General features: G+C 38.1%; 1 pseudogene; it reads right to left on the reverse strand.

The window, feature by feature from the left end:
- Nucleotides 1–3389: 3389 nt before the first annotated feature.
- On the reverse strand, nucleotides 3390–3488 carry LOC132298069 (small nucleolar RNA R71; annotated as a pseudogene).
- Between the last annotated feature and the right edge of the window lie 10461 nt (nucleotides 3489–13949).

Here is a 13949-nt window from a genome sequence, read left to right on the forward strand (position 1 = left end):
TAAGCCTCACGAGCTTAATTATCCAACGCATGATTTAGAGTTGGCAGCTGTGGTCTTTGCCTTAAGTATTTGGAGGCATTATCTGTTGGGTGAGTCCTTCAGATTATTTAGCGATCACAAGAGTCTGCAGTATTTGTTCACTCAGCGGGAGCTGAATATGAGACAGCGTAGATGGTTACAGTTTGTGAAAGACTATCACTTCTCCATACAGTACCATCCAGGGAAAGCGAATGTGGTGGCGGATGCACTCAGTTGCTGATGAGCACTGAAACGTGCTTATTTAAACCCCTTAAGCTTAGGCATTCTAGTACCTTTATCTATCTTACTTTACCGTTTTAGATTGATTTCATATTATTTCATTTTTCAGGCACTTATCCCGAAAATAAGCTAACTTAGCCAAATAAGAGCTTAATTGAAGCAATTCTGGGATTAAACAAAGAAATGAGCAAAGTGGAGAAAGAAGGAAGCAAACGAAGCCAAAGGTGGCAAACAGCAAAGTTCGATCAATCCAAGTTCAAGGTTCGATCGATTGAATAATGATCGATCTCAGCACTTTAAGATAGATCCAAGCCTTGACCCAAAAGCATAAAGTTCCAAAAGTTCGATCGATTCAACACCATCCTTCGATCGATCGAACATTTTTGTCCTTATTCAAATGATTGATCCTATCCACAACTGTACCACCCACTAACCACTTTTGTCCTTTTCCCATAAATATCTCCCATAAATATCTTGGATTTATCTTTTTCCAAAAAGCTCAGCCAATTGGACCGATCCAGCCTAAGTTCGATCGATCTCACTTACTTTCGATCGATCCAAGTTCAAGGTTCGATCGATCGAACTTCTTCCAGTGCGAAAAAGTTAAAATTCCATCTCATTGAAAGTTGTCCTTCATCCAATCATTAGGGAATATTGTGTGCACGACCTCAACTCATTTTGGGTGTCATTTTGACCTACCTATATAAGGATAAGGATTGCTTTTACAAGGGGGAGCCAACATTATTTTCATATCATCTCTTGGAGAGGAAGAGGAGGCTAGAGACACCATTAGAGACTCTTCATCAACAAGGAGCAGATTTCAACCATGGAATTAGCCCTTGAGGGTTGGAGCATCATCACCATGAGTGGCTAGATATCCTCTTGGGGCTAAAGTTAGCCCCAAGCATGCTTTTTATATCTTAATCTTGTGTATTATTGAGGGATTAGTGTTGTAATTCATGTTTTAACATTTTGATATATATAGATCTTGTTTATTCGATGATTTATGTGGTTTAATGCTTCCAATTGATCATTTCATTCTATCCATATGTCTATGTATGCTAGAATTGATGTTCATGTGCTTGTCTCTAGATTTTGTGTTATTAATGCATGTCTATGTGTATTAATGCTATAGATTTGGAGATTGTCAAAACATAGTGCTTAAAGGAATGCTTTTGTGATTCATGCTTATCTCTTGATGGATTGTGCCTCTCCCTTAGTTTATTTTCATGCTAGCAGTGTAGATATAGTGTAGTTGTAGTGTAGTGTTAAATAGGAGGACAATCTATGCTTGTTGTTTGATGATCCAAGCTTTTGAATGCAATTAGCATATGTCTCTATCCTTGTGTTGTATTTGGATTGTGAGCTTAATGAAAGGATTAATGACTTATTTTGATTTATTGTGCCTTTCACATGTTGTTTAGACAATATATGCTTTATTGCTTAGTTATATTGTGCCTTTCACATGATGTTCAGACACATGCTTAACTAGTCATCCTTGCTTGTTGAATCAACCAAATACACACACACACCAATATTGCAACACACCATTTGCCCTCATTAATCACTTGTCAATGATATAGAAATGCATTGCTTGGTGGTGATCTCTAAACTTTAAGATCTCTCTCTCTCTCTCTCTTACTTACTCTTAATTGCTCTCTTTTGCTATTACTTAGTTTAATTTAGTTGCTCTTTAATCAACCAACCAACCAATTGTTTGATTACTCGACCTGCTAGCCCTAATTGTGATTCCACGACATTACTCGATCCTCATAATCCCTTAGGACAATCCCTACTCACTCTTGCTACGTTAGTAGTAGTGGTGGTAGTGGTTTTTATAAATTTAAACTTGACCAAAAAGGCTTTTCCTGAGCCGCACATTCACCACATCAATTTGGCGTGTAGGAACGGCCATCCGTCAAAATTTTGGCGCCGTTGCCGGGGATTAACGGTTAGATTTGGCAACGTCGGATTTGTGGAATTGATTAGGATTAGTACTCTTTTGATCGTGTCTTTACTTTATTTTTATTTTACTTTTTGGTTACTTATTGTGTTGTTCTTACTTAACTAGGTGCATTGTTGGAGAGGAAGCAAGCAAATGAGCCATCAAGCATTCAATTCAAGCAAGCAAAGAAAGCAAAAAGCTAAAAATTTTAAAATTGTTAAGCCAAGCTTTAAAATTTGGAGTTGAAGTGCTAAAGAACCTTTGTGAGATTTTCTTTACTCAATCCCTTAGTTAAATCGTCGGCCCGCGTAAAGGCTTATTTTTAATTGTCTTGCATCATTGTTGTTAAAGTATGGGAGTATGAATTAAATGTTTGTGGAAGAAGTCTAATTACATTGTTGTGAAGGCATAGTGTTTGTCATTCTTTGTGTTTGTTGTGTTTTGTATTGTGCATGCCTGGGCGTCGTTCATTGAGACCAACTCTTGCCCCTCTTTATTTGCATCTTGAATCTATCGTTAGAAATCCTAGGGGAAGAGGAAGTTCAAATAGAGCCAATCTTTCAATGGATGACCATAATGATAATCATGTTGAGGACATTGGTCACATAGACCAACAAGGTATCCTTCATCCCAATGTGTACAATGAAAACATACAAGTACCATTAGGCATGCCTAGGCCATTCATTCACCAACCACGACAACAACAAGGCCAAGTTCCATATGGAATGCCAAGGCCAATGTATGCTCCACAACCTCCCATCAACAATCAAGGAATTCAAAACCAAGGTGTTCATGTTGCACCTCAAGTAGCTAATCCACCTCTTGCTTTAAGAGACCATTATGTGCCTAATAAGTATAATGCACCTACATGCATCCAATTGCATCCATTGAGAGCACATCATTATGAAATTAAGCCATAAACCATTCAAATGTTTCCTAACTATCATGGACTTCCAAGTGAAGAACCTTACAAGCATTTGGATGAGTTTCTTGAAGTATGTTCCACCTTAAAATATACGGACATGCCGGAAGAGGTTTTAAGACTCAAACTTTTTCCATTCACCTTAAAAGACAAGGCAAAGTATTGGTTTAACAATCTTAGGCCTTTTTTAATCACTTCTTGGGCAGAAATGCAACAAGAGTTCTTGAAGAAGTACTATCCAGTTTCTAAGACCAATGCCATGAGGATCTCAATTCGAGAATTTTCATATGGGGATGGAGAAACGTTTCATGAGGCATGGGAACGCTTCAATGAATTGGTTAAGAAGTGTCCACATCATGACATGTCCAAATGGCAATTAGTTCAATACTTCTTTGAGAGCTTATCGGACAACTATAAGGGTATGGTTGACGCTTCCATGGGTGGCTCATACATTGATAGGCATGAGGATGACGTGTGGCGTCTCTATGAGAGCATGAGTGAAAATTCTTTGCATAGAACACTATCATCCAAGAATAATAGAAATTCACAAGGTAGGAAGAGTGTTGGCTTACATCAAGTCGACCATTCAAATGAAATAGCCGCCGAAATGAAGTCTTTGTCTCAAAGGTTTGATCAATTTTTGATTAACCAAAACTTGGCGAACCAAGTATCTTCCTTCCCCAACTATTCTCATCATGCATCAAATGAAACATGTATGACTTGTTCTAGTGGTCTTCATTCTACTTCTCATTGTCTTCACAGACAAGTGCAAAGTGAACCTAATAAACAAGTCAATGCGGCTTTTGTGAACCAAGGGAACAATCCTTATGGTACTCATTATAATCCAAGTTGGAGGAATCATCCGAATTTCTCTTGAAAAAACCAAGGAGATGGCTCAATCCCTTCCAAAGGCGGTTTTCAAGGGAAGTACATTCCACCTCCACTTCAAAACCAAGGATCTTAAGGTTATAGACCCTATCAATCCTAAGGGAATCAATTTACTAATTCTCATTTTCCCAACCAATCTTATTCCCAAGGTAATACTAGAAGTCCCGCCTTTGAAGAGAAAGTTTTGAATGCTTTGGGCACTTTAGAGGCTAACACTCAATTGCTTCATTCTCACTCTCAATCTATTGCGAAGCTAAAAATCCAAGTAGGGCAAATAGCAAGCACTCTCAATGCAAGAGAGAAGGGAAAGATGCCTATAAATGCCCCACCTAAGCAACAATATGTTGTGGAAACCCATTCCTCATCGGAAGGCCACACCATTGAACATGTTAATGCGGTGACTACCTTGCGGAGTGGTAGGATTGTGGACAATCAAGTTGGAATGTCTAATGAAGAGAATGAACCGGTGCAACCTCAAGTTGTCACCCGTCCCGTTTCACATCCCATTCCTCCTTCATTGCATATACATGATCTTGTAAATGAGAAAGTTTTAAAAGATGTGTTTGAAAAAGAAGTTTTGAAAAATGATGTTGAAAAGGTTTTATTGAAAAATAATTTGAAAACTTCTTGTGTTGAAGAGAGTTTAAAAGAAATTTTTGAAAAAGTGTTTAAACTAAAGGTTCCATTTCCGGATGCCTTAAAAAGATCCATTTCAAAAGACAAGCAAAAGGCAAAAACCAATGAAATCATGGAAATGTTTAGGCAAGTGAAAGTTAATCTTCCACTATTGGATGTAATAAGCAAATTCCGGCTTATGCCAAATTCTTGAAACACTTGTGCACCCAAAAGCGGAAGAACAAGATCCAAGCACCAAGAAAAGTGGTTTTGACCGAGCAAGTAAGCTCAATTTTACAACATAACACTCTTCCAAAGTTTAAAGACCCCGATTTACCCACTACATCATGCATTATTGGTGATCATATCATTAATCGGGCGCTTCTTGACTTAGGAGCAAGTGTTAACCTTCTTCCATACTCAGTTTATGTCAAATTGGGCTTAGGTGAATTGAAACCGACGTCGGTAGTTTTGCAACTTGCCGACCGATCCATTAAGGAGCCTAGGGGTATAATTGAGGATGTTTTGATAAAGATTGACAAATTCTTCTTCCTGGTTGATTTCATTGTCATAGACACGGAACCGGTTCCTAATCTTAAGAGCCAAATTCCCGTTATCCTTGGCTATCCTTTCTTAGCAACCACTAATGCCAACATTAATTATAGGACAGGGATAATGAAGATTTCATTTGGCCACATGAAGGTGAAGTTGAATATCTTTAATCCCACACCCAATTCATTTGACAAATATGAAGGAGAAATTAATGTTGTAGATGAATGTCATGATCTTCAATGCCAAGGAAATGAGCTTTTGTGTAAAACCAAAACTTCCAAAGGATCATCTTCAACCTTGCATTCTAAAAGTCTTGTTTCAAACTCTTGCTTTGGAAGGGTATGGAAGCCCAAAGGTTGTAATTGCTTAGACAAGGGACTAAAGACTTCTTTTGAGCTTAATCCAACAAGTTCTTCAAAGAACCATTTGTTAGGTGGAGTTCAAAGCATCTATCACCCCAACAAGGAGGGGATGCATTATAAGATCTTTGATCCGGGCTAAAAGAGCCCAATGTCTTGCTAGAGACGTTAAAGACTAGCAAAAGCATTTGTAGGGTGTCAAAACCCTATTCCTCCCCCATTTCTATCTTTCATTTCATTTCTTGCGAAGTCTAGATACTTGTTTTTGGTTCATATGCATTTCAAGGAACTTTGGTGAGGATTGCTTAAGCTTTCATGTCATTATTAAGCATTCTGCATAGTTCGATCGATCTCAAACTTGAGTTCGATCGATTGAACTCTTCTCTGCATCCAACACTTAGAAAAATTTTCGACCTGCAGAAACCTGCATCCAAATCACCTCTCTGTCCCATCGTTCGAATCAACTCCAAGATCAATCAAGAGACCTTCGATCGATCTAACTTCCAAATTCGATCGATCTCATGTTCTGTGATACCCCTCGATTCTAGAGCCACGGGTGATCAAGTCCGGGCACAGATCCGAGAGATACCAAATAATTAATATGTAAATAAGCAAGAATAAAAACTGAATTAAGAATAAAATAATAATGCGCTGAAAGAAATCTAAAATAAAAATCCTCAATGTTTAAATAATAAATTAATATCATTTAAATCCTCCAAATCCGTACAACTCGGGAATCCAACTAGTGGACCCCTAATAATTCCAACTGATAAAACGTTTACAAAATTAAAATCCAAACTAGAATAAGAAAGGACATCCTATGTAGTCGGAAGAGTGAGTGACTCTGCATCACCACGATCAAGCCCTAAGCCTGGTACTCACGAACACCTGAAAAATAAAGATGGGTCAGGCCCACATGCAAGTTCCATCCTACTACAATCCGTACATAAACCCAATACGCAGATACATCCTAGATAGCTCAACAATATCTAAAATAGTTCATATATATATATACACACTATAGGATGCTAACTAGCCTATAACATAGTTCAGCCTGGATAGAAGGTGACATATGAAACACGCTTTCCAGTGGCCAAGTACCTAGACCTACCAGGGAACATCAGCTATATCTAGCTACTCAACCTTTGCGATATACGCACCCTAACCATGATCAGGAGACTCAAGCTCGTATCACAGTACCATAAGTATATATATAAGTTCCTTCCCAATGCAGAAAAATAAAGCAACCATCCATTATGTCGTTCAACTGTTTCAGTTGATAGGACATGCATCCATGTAGGATTTAACTATTTTAGTTAATCCATTCCGTATGTATGAAGGGGTAGGATTTAGCTTTTTGATCTAATCCATCCCTGATATGTCACCGTCCCATACCGGTACATATAATGCAAATGATCTAATAAATGATGAACACACATTTGGACATCAAATCCATTTAGAAATAAATATAATAGAAATCTGATATATGTAAGGTTCTATTACACATCCAGTATAATCATAAGTCCTCCTTTTAAATTGTTAAAGTAATAATGAACAATTTAAACCATCCGTATCCATGTAATTGACAAAGCTGAAATTATAATCGTTTATCAATTAAAATCCATCCAATAATATAATGAAAATCAGAATATAAAAATTAAACACATTATACCAAATCCCCAAACTTCTTTCATCCTCTTCCATTTAGTCTGCTCAAACATATTTAGCAATTTAAGCTTTTACCATCCCTGACAGCATGCAATCTATTGTGTAAATTTCATGATGTCCCTCTGATCCTCCATTATAAATCCAGAGTATTGTATAATGAATACTCAGAAGTATAAGCTACGCATACTAAATGAAATTTCAAAAGCATTTAGTTTGCTAACATAATAATTAGCAGTTACCACTTCTATACTCCCTGACGGCATTCATTTTAGTATCCATGTTTCATGATATCTATGACTACAGCAGAAGACAACATTCGTAAGATCCATACGTTATATATTTCATTTATATAACCTCACAAAAACAACTTTTATTTTAGTCTGTTTAATTTACTAGTACCACACTAGAAATTAACCCTTTCACCCTCTTTGACTGCATGCTTAATTAATAATTAAAAGTCATGACATCCACTCCCATAGCCTAAACCAATAATTCTAGGTCTTTTAATAAATTAAATACATCATTTTAAAACCTCTCCATTAAATTTGCTTAAACATCACGACAAGCAATTTAATTTCTTCCAAGCCGTAAACCGCATGTGAATTTAATTTTAAATCCCATGTTGATCAAGTTCCTAACATGAATTAATCATTCCTGGGTATAATTAATCATTCTTGGGTATAATCCTACTTAATTACATCATTCAAATCCATCCAACCAAGTTTAAACACACACTGGAGCCCTGAAATCACAAAGATCCACGTACTGGGCACTTTATAAAATTGGAGCCGACTCCAATTTTAGGTTGAGCCGGCTCCACCCATATTGGAGCTGCCTTAACATCTTGTGGAGCCGGCTCCACTTCAATGGAGCCTCCTCCATTGAAGTGTGGAGCCGCCTCCACCTCCCCAGCCCCGTTTTTCACTCTCTGCTTCTTCTGTTCTTTGTCTTCGTTTCCGGCGGAAATTCCAACTGTCTATTTTAAGTTTCTTAAGAATTTTAAAGGTTCAATTTAAGCCCAAATACTCCTAGAAACTTCTCCAATTCCATTATAAATTAATTGACAAAAATCTAAACTGAAAACAAAAACAGTTTATGTTTCTCTGTTCGTCTTCCTTGATTCTGGTAAAGTTCCATCCTCTATTCCAAAAGTTTTCTTAAAGTTCCTAAGGTGCAAGATAAGTCCCAACGGTCCTAGAAACTCCTTATATTCCTTTATGAATTAATTTACCAGAGTTTAAAACATAATCCAAACAGTTTATGCAAAGAAAGTAAACCTCAGTTATTTATACGTTAATCAGTTTACAGTCCCTCAAATATACATCAAACACCAGTTTTAAAAATTTGATTAATTCCTGGAGACTATATAGAATGTACAGAACACAAGTTTACAGGAAGGAGATAAAATGAAACTTGCCTTTAGGTTTCGGTTTGAAACCTTACAACGCCGTTTATGGAGTTTCCGACGAACTCCCATTGCTCAGTTCTATCTCACAATAACCATACCTTCCTCCTTGACATGAGCTTCAATCCAAAGCCCTTTCCCAGTTCCCTTCATGTTTTCCCCTCAGCCTCTCTGTTTTTCCTATCTCCAGACACTACGTGAATAAAGTTTCCTCAAACCCTTGCAGACACATATAATGTTCTATATATAGACTTTTATTTAAACCTACGTCTAATTCCAATATGACTTAAAAGTCGGCTAAACCTAACTTCTTAACCCAACATGAATACATAAAACATAAAATCCTAATTCAAAGAGGTAAATAAAACAAAGAAAATAAATAAACAAATTTTATTGCTACCAATTAAAAACTACCAAATATAAACTACCAAATACACGTCAAATAAAACATCAATAATCAATTAACAATTAACTTAAAACAAACTCAATTTAAACAATTAAACTAAAATAAATACACCCTTAATTAATTAAGCAAATAATAAAAGAAAATCACCATTTATCAATTAAGAAAACAAAACACATACATCATATAAAAAAACAATGCAATAAAAACCAAAATTTAATTCCCATTCCCATTTAATCCTTTTGAAAACTAGGGGTATTACATGTTCCAACACTTAGCCAAATTTTTGAACCAAAAACCTGCATATTTTTGCTCTCTGTCTGATCGATCGATCTCAATCTTTATTTCATTATTTTAACTTTATTTTGACTTTTCAAATTTTCAAAAATCCAAAAATATTTTCATTTTTATTTTTTATTTTATTTCATTTTACTTTATTTTATTTTCATTTTATTTTATTACATTTTCAAAAATCCAAAAATATCTTAATTAATTTTTAATTATTAAGTGTTTATTCAATGAAAAAAAAAAAAAAAAAATTTGAAGAGAGTTCATCAAAGTTCAATCGATCACAGTTGAGTTCGATCGATCGAACTCTGTCGGGAATGTTTTTAAAAATAGAACCGAGGGTTTCTAGATCGATACCTTAGATCGATCCAACCCTCTCAAACCCTATCCCTCAACCTCAATCCCTCTCTGCGCCGCTGTGAGCCTCAACCATCTTTATCATCTCCGGCGTGTTTCCTGCGAAACACAGTGAGCTTTGGCTCTCTTTCTCTCTCTTGCATTTCAGATCTCACCCCCTCTTCGCATCCACTTCTCTCATTCGGTTGAGGTAAGATCCGAAGCACCATAGTTGATTGCAAGTTTCAATCTCATGTATCTATGCTTTATATGCCGAATCCATGTCATTTTCCTAATCAAATCCTCCATGGTTGAAACTTGAAGTATATTTATATATATTTGTATATATGTGTATATATTTTTGTATTTTGATTCAATTTGGAAGGATGGGCCATGATTGGGTGTTAGAAATTGTTGATTTGTTGTGTTGATAGGCCCATGAACACATTCATGTGGGCCCCATGCTTCCAAGGTCACATATCTGTGACCTTTGGGTTTTCATCGTCGCACAGTTCGATCGATCGAATTAGTATCTCCGATCGATCTTAAGTGATCGATCGAACTCATGTCTTCGATCGATCGAAGTAGTGAGATCAATCTCACTTACTTTCGATCGATCCAACTTTTGTGATCGATCTCACTTCTTTTTATGATCGATCGAACTTTACAGATCTCCCACACACACTTCATTCATCATATCTTATGTTCATGCTATCATATCTATGCCCAATGCATGTGATATTCCATAATGGATGCATTTCATACTTACATTGTTTAACATGTTTCATATTCTACCACTTGCATAGATTCATGTCATATTTGTTTTGTCTATTTTACTTGACATCCATGATTCTATTTCGTGCTTTTAAATTTCTTATTCTGGCACTAACTCCCATTATAAGTTTTTCTTTTTTTTTGTAGAGCATGGTAAAGAGGAAGACCGTTGTAAACAGGCAACACGGGCCCACCCACCATACTAGGCCACTAACAGAGGAGCCCGCAGAGCCCTCTTATGCACAGCGGGAGCCAGCATAGGCTACCCCGCCTCAGTCACCATCTCATGAGCCTGAGGATGACCACATACCATCCACTTCTACGACTCATCCTGCTCTCACTCCATCACCATCTCTACCGCAGACTAGAGCTGAGCATTCACATATACCACCTTAGCCAGCTCAGCCAGCTTATCTGCGGCGTGATAGGCCCACGCCTCGATATGCACACATGACACTCGACTATGAGTCAGAGTTTGACACGGCCTTCTTCTCTCCATCGGTGCTGAACCGATCCGCCTACCAGGATATTATTTAGAGGGGCCTAGCCGCTATTCTTGCCCCCGTTACAGAGCCAGTCTACCTACGGCTGGTTCGGTTGTTCTACCAGAACCTCCGACCATCGCCGCGTACCACAGCCGAGATGGTCACTTCTATCGATGGCCATCCGATCACCATTACAGCGGACACTTTAGCCCGCTCTTGCCGCTGTCCACACAGATGTCCTCCAAAGCTTCAAGACACATATCCGAGGCTATTCAGGCCTTCATATGCCGACATGGCAGTTTCCCTCACAAGTCACCATGCCAGTCGCACAACTTTCGCCACCCGACCATTCCTTCCAAACGACCTATGGTTTACTGATTCCGTCATTTACCGGAATATATACATGGCGGGGCACAAGATTCAGAGGAGGGGTGATTATCTGACAGCCCTTTATTCTTTCTACACCGGGCACTGGGTGTCCATTCCCGTGCTCATCTGGAGCGTGATGAGGAAGCTGTATGATGAGTACATCAGCAAGGAGACGCCCGGACGGGCTAAGTCGCTTCCTTTCAGCCACCTCATCACCCAGATTCTCATTGACCAGCGCTATCCCATCCATCCTCGAGAGCAGCCCGAGACAGGTTCCTGTCACTTCCTCAGGAAGGACTAGAACAAGACCTACCGCTTCCTTATTACCAGGTTGCAGGACCACGCGGTATTGGCTGCAGCAGAGTTGGAACTGGAGGAGGCACAGGCACAGGTACAGGCCCAGGCACAAGCACTGGTAGAGGCAGCAACAGCACATCTCGCAGCGAACGATGCACCAGTCGATCCAGCTGTCGAGCATTTAGACATCGACTTAAAGCGCCCTGCAGACGATGCAGAGCAGGACTCTCCAGCCAGGTCGCCCATTCATGAGCAAGAGTAGACTTAGGAGCTTTCTTCTGATTCATCTATGCCTGAGACTCTAGATATGACCCCCGGCTTTGGAGTACGTCTGCAGATGCTTGAGGATGTTGTTGTTACCATCCAAGCTGACCTCACAGCCCACAGAACTGAGTTTGTTGCCTTCTGCATGGATGTCGCGACCATGTTCAGAGATTTATCCAGAGACATCCGCGGAGCCAGACCTGCCTATCCTACCTCATCTTCCTGAGATCCCAGTCTTTTCTATCTTTTGATCCCTCTCTCCTTTGATACTTTATTATTATCACTGTATTATTTTTACAGCCGGTCTGTCGGCTTTGATATTTTTGTTGTACATGCACTTTATCCATTTTATATATATCTATTTTTGCTATGGATGTCATATGATTGTATTCTCATATCTGTATGTTTGACTCAATCAGGTGCATCACAGTGACTTCAGTGAGAGAGTGCTACCCAATTTCCAGGACTACCCTTATACCTCTCTCATTTCGTTATCTATTTATCCCATTTACACTTGCATGTCCACTGTGCACTGATTATCCCATTTTGTTATCTGATAAGTTTATCCAAGTGCCAATTTTCAGGACCACACAGTTCATCCCAAGTTTTGGGGGGCAATGCCACCCACTTCGGATACTTCAGTCCCGATCATTCTTGCTTAGTTGCACTGGTATACTCTTTCCTTTGTTCTCTTTGCACATTGAGGACATTGTGCAATTTAAGTTTGGGGGGAATGGTGCTCTGTAGTGTTAGTTTTAAATTCAAATTTTTAGCATGACTTGTGTATTTGAGGGATATTTCTATGATTGGTCCATATCTAGCTATGATTTTGATCTTTTGAGGACTATATTGCTTAAAATTTAAAAATTGCTTGACTTGAGAGTCCAATACTCCTTGTATGCCTTATAAATGCCATTTAGGAGTAAATTTTTTAAAAAATTGATATCATGCTTGCACTTGTAGTCCACATCATCTTGATTTTGTGATTGTTTTGAGATTCACTCTAATATTCTACACTAGCACAGGCACACACTTATATTCATTTGTGGGGTACATGCTTTGTTGATTATTGAATTGGTTATATCCCAATTGGGCTAGTAATGTATTGAAAGTTTTCATTCTTGATAAAGGTGGATAACAACCCATTTTCACTGAGTAGCTGGGATTCTAGCCTCATCAAGCATTAAACTTCTCGCGCCGAAAGGTGGAGGGCCCAAACTATAGGTTAATAATTGAACTTGCTTACAAAAAAAAAAAAAAAAAAAAAACAAAAAAAAAGAAGAAGAAGTTGCAAAAGTAATAAAAAAGTGAGGACTTCTCCCAAAAGGTGAGAAGTGTGAAATGATTATATGGAGGTTGTCTTGATTTGTAGCCTAGTTGATTTGAGCTTGTAAGTCCGTAGGGGTGTTTAAACACCTAATGCCCTAAAGCCGTCTGGTTTGGGAGTCATTGACCTAACGCTAGATCTCATGAATCGGTAGAAAGCTTAATAGATCAACACATTGCACTATACTTCCATCTTTGATCCTTAATAAAATAAAATAAAAAAATCGAGTGAAAAGAATAAGCGCACCTAGAGCAATAAAACTTTAAAAAAAAGGTCCACTTTTTTGTCTTGATGATCGGTACTAGATTTGTGTACTAGTTTGAGGGTAAGGATGTGATTAATTCTTTAGTTGGCTTAGATAGCAACACATTTGATGCCGGTCCACTCAAAAGGATTCTAGAGTTATTTTGATTTGCATGATCATTTTCTTGATGTGTGGAGGACCATACTTGCTTGCTTGATGTTGAAATTTTGGGAGATTGCTTAGAAAGGGTTGAAAAATTACATACTTGAGGTAGTTTTCTCCCAATGCCTGTTTGCAATATTGGTGCGTCTTTTGAAAGAATGAGCTTAATGTTTATGGGTACCATTTCTGAAAACCCTCACGAGACTTCACTCGTCCACTAGGGGTAACCTAGGGGTTTGAAAGGCTTGTTGCATATGCTAAGTGCAATCGTGTTCCCTACGAAAGTGGTGTTATCCATTTATTGTTTTCTAGATTCATACTTGTATAGTTGTTTATTTCATTCCTTTTATTTCTAGTTCATTGCTAGGGACTAGCAATATTTAAGTTT

Source organism: Cornus florida, unplaced genomic scaffold, assembly GCF_030987335.1.
Source record: "Cornus florida cultivar Cherokee Brave unplaced genomic scaffold, ASM3098733v1 CherokeeBrave_3.0.0_Hap2_Chr02, whole genome shotgun sequence".
Lineage (NCBI taxonomy): Eukaryota > Viridiplantae > Streptophyta > Magnoliopsida > Cornales > Cornaceae > Cornus > Cornus florida.